The sequence below is a fragment of the Prionailurus viverrinus genome, chromosome D4 (genome assembly GCF_022837055.1).
Source record: "Prionailurus viverrinus isolate Anna chromosome D4, UM_Priviv_1.0, whole genome shotgun sequence".
In the NCBI taxonomy this organism is placed as follows: Eukaryota; Metazoa; Chordata; class Mammalia; order Carnivora; family Felidae; genus Prionailurus; species Prionailurus viverrinus.
In genome coordinates, this window is record NC_062573.1 from 48,351,979 (window position 1) to 48,355,266 (window position 3,288).

Here is a 3,288-nt window from a genome sequence, read left to right on the forward strand (position 1 = left end):
AAGAGGAAAGAGGGTCGGTGGAATGAAACAAGGAACCCAGGAGACTGAGCCCCATCTTAAAGGGGGCAGTGACTCTGCCCCAACCTTTTAAATGAATCCCAGCGTTGAAAAGATCAGAGGGCAAACCACAGGATGCTGTCAGTTTTGTTTCTTTGTCTCTTGTCTAAAAATCCCCAAAGTCTCTCCTAGTTTTAGCATTTTACAAGTTTGCACCCTTTCACTAATATCAGTGATATCAATGGAAGTTTAAGTGGAAGAATTATAAAATTCTATCTACCTTAAAACCTTATGACTGTGCAAGTAGTATATAAGCACAAAGGCAAATGCTGGGTTGGAATATGTGCAAATGAAACAGGTTTTTTAGGCGATGGGACTGTGGGTGGATGTCATTTGTATTTTGTTCCTTGTTCACTTAAAGTGTACTCTTTAAAAAATTAAAAAAAAATAAAGTGTCTCTACTCTGTTCGCATAGCCACACAAAAAATTAAAAAGATAATGGTCAGAGAAATATTGAGGGCAGCTCAGAATGGGGCCAGACATGAAGAGAAAAAGGGAGAGGCAGTGATATTATGTTCTTGAAACTTGTATTTCTACCCTGCCTGTGTATTTGATTGTTAACCATCGCTAAACAGTAAGTTGCTAAGAGGGTGGTGTTAATTGCACACAGGTAAACCCTATGTGCCTGAATTCTCCCACCTAACATAGTTCCTCCTTTCTTTCCCCTGTTGGTTATAAAAATACTTCCCACATCATGAAGAATAGTGATATCAAAAGTTTCCTGACTTTGTTAGTCTGGCTTCTGAATACATTATACAGGGGGAGGGGGGGTTGTTTTGTTTTTAGTGGGTGGGTGGGGTGGGAAGGGCACCTGACTTATCGTCCCTAATTACATTTTTCTTTGGTTTCCATCAACACTGTTTTCATTCTACAAACCCACATCAACTACCTGTTATGTGAGCAAAAAACCAAAGGTCGTTGTTTAGTGTGTTTGTCTGAAGCCTTTCAAGATATCCCACGGGAAGTTTACTCTTTTCTCAACAAATTTAGAAGAGAATATTATGACAAATGGATGGAAGGCCTTTGTATCATAAATGCAGACATCCTTAAAAATGTACTCCTCTTTGGATGGTAGCACCCAGCCCCGGGTCGAGACCCATACTAAGCACGTGGTGCACGTTTATAGAAGAATTCTTCCTCTAGCCCCTAGGCTGCATCTAGGCTTTCTCAGTCATGGAAGAAAGGCACAAAATGTGACCATTGATCTTCTTTAGTAGGGGGCAACTTGAAATGATATCAGGATGTTCTAGATATGCCAAGAAGAATCTTTCACACTGAGGACAAGTGGCCACGGGGTGTGGATGCAGGGGACTTGAAATTCGTTTTCTTGTTGAAAATGGCCCACTGAGCAAAAGACAGGATGGTCCTTTGCCAGGACTATATTGAAGGATCAGTAGACTGTCTAGCGCTTTCTTGCATCCTGTTGCCTCACTGATTTCTGGATTGCCAGATGCTTCTGTTTTTTGAAAATGGTTAAAAAAAAATACCTTAGCGATTCTGTTGTTTCAGAAACCTTACATATGGCACAAAATATCCTGAACATTTTTTGCGAAAACACTTGTGTTTCCTTTGCTCAATTTAATCATCATTACAGCCTAAATTCATTCAAGTTTATTGTTTTCTTTTTATGGGCATTTTGATGGTTGAAACTAAAGTTGTATAAAAGTGTGGGTAAGCAAGATATGAAGAATGTAATTGTCATGGCTTTTCTTTCCTAAAGTAAGTCTTCAAAACATAAGTGGGCTAGGAAAGGTTGACACTTTGAATTGAGAATTCAGAACAATTGAGATAAAAATGTTTTTTTTTTTTTCAAAGCTGGGAGTCATCCTTGATTTACCACCATTGAATCAGAGAGCAAATTTTTCACACTGAGTCATATCTAGAGGCTTTTTTTTTTTTTTTTTTTTTTTGCCTTGGTAAACCACCTTAACCCGCTCTTGAAAACCCCTGGTTCATGTACAGAATGAGTGTAAGTCTGTCTCTGTTTAGCCTGTGAAATTTAACAAGACCATAGCCTGGGGTTGGGGAGGCTGTGAGCCATACCACCATCTCAGGTTTTGATGACACCACAAACCACTTGAGATTTATTATGTTAGCAGATGTCATCAGATATATGTGTGCACAGGTGCGGCATGCAGTTAGTGAAAGAAGGAACACTGTGTGTATATATTTATTTTTGAACCCATACTCTCAATGGTTAGAAAATGACCTGTGTGTCTCTCCTGGCCGGTGTGGCGTTTTGACTCTATTGCAAGGGCTTATCTGGAAATCTCTTGAAGTCTTTTCCACAGATATAATTCCTTATGATGAGCAAGTATGTCTTGTGGGAAAGATGCCGTGTTTATTTCTTATGATCAATATCTAACAAAGAGGCACACTGGATGATAGCTGAAGACCGCTAATACCAACGGAAAATAGAAATAGTTACCAAAGGTTGTGGTTTATACTTGGGTTTTCCTCTCACACAGCAATGTACTAGATGTGCATTCTCCTTCCCTCAGTAAAAGTTGTACAAAGACAGCTCCCATCTATAGAACCGCAACAAAATGCCAAAACTTGGCACTTTATAAGTGTCCTATTTTAAGACTCTAAATATTTTTAAATAATTAAGAAATATTTTAAACTACGTCCTAGACGCAATATGCAATATGAATGTTTACACAGGTTTATACCTTATGCAGTTTTTAAATTCTAAAAATATTATCCAATTGTTTTAAAAGGTAGTGTGTTTTATTTGGTATCCTGTCTTAAATATTCCACTGTCTTTATTGTATAAAATAAATTTGCGCAAAGGCTAGCATAATAATAGACTAACTACAATAATCTAATAAATTAGTGTGTGTCTTTGAAAATAAGAAAATAGAAATAAAAGCACACTTCTTACCTATTTGAGAAATAGAGAAGTAAGACAAAATAAACACCTTTGGGGTAATGACTGGAAATTACTGGTTTAGATAGGGTAGAAGAATTACTTCAATTATGACATAAAGCATTGTAATAATGCATGCTTTTAGAAATAATTATATAGTGATTATTCTCAAAGATAAACACATGCAGATGTTGGAGTACATTAAAAAAAATTCTTAATTTGAAGAACACATACAGAAACTGAATTACCAGTTAATTGGCTTTAAGAAGAACCAGAAAATCTAAAGTGTCAGTGTGCTTGCGAATCTTCTAGTAAGTTCTAAGGAATGGATTGTGCCTGCAACTGAAGGCACAAAAAAATTA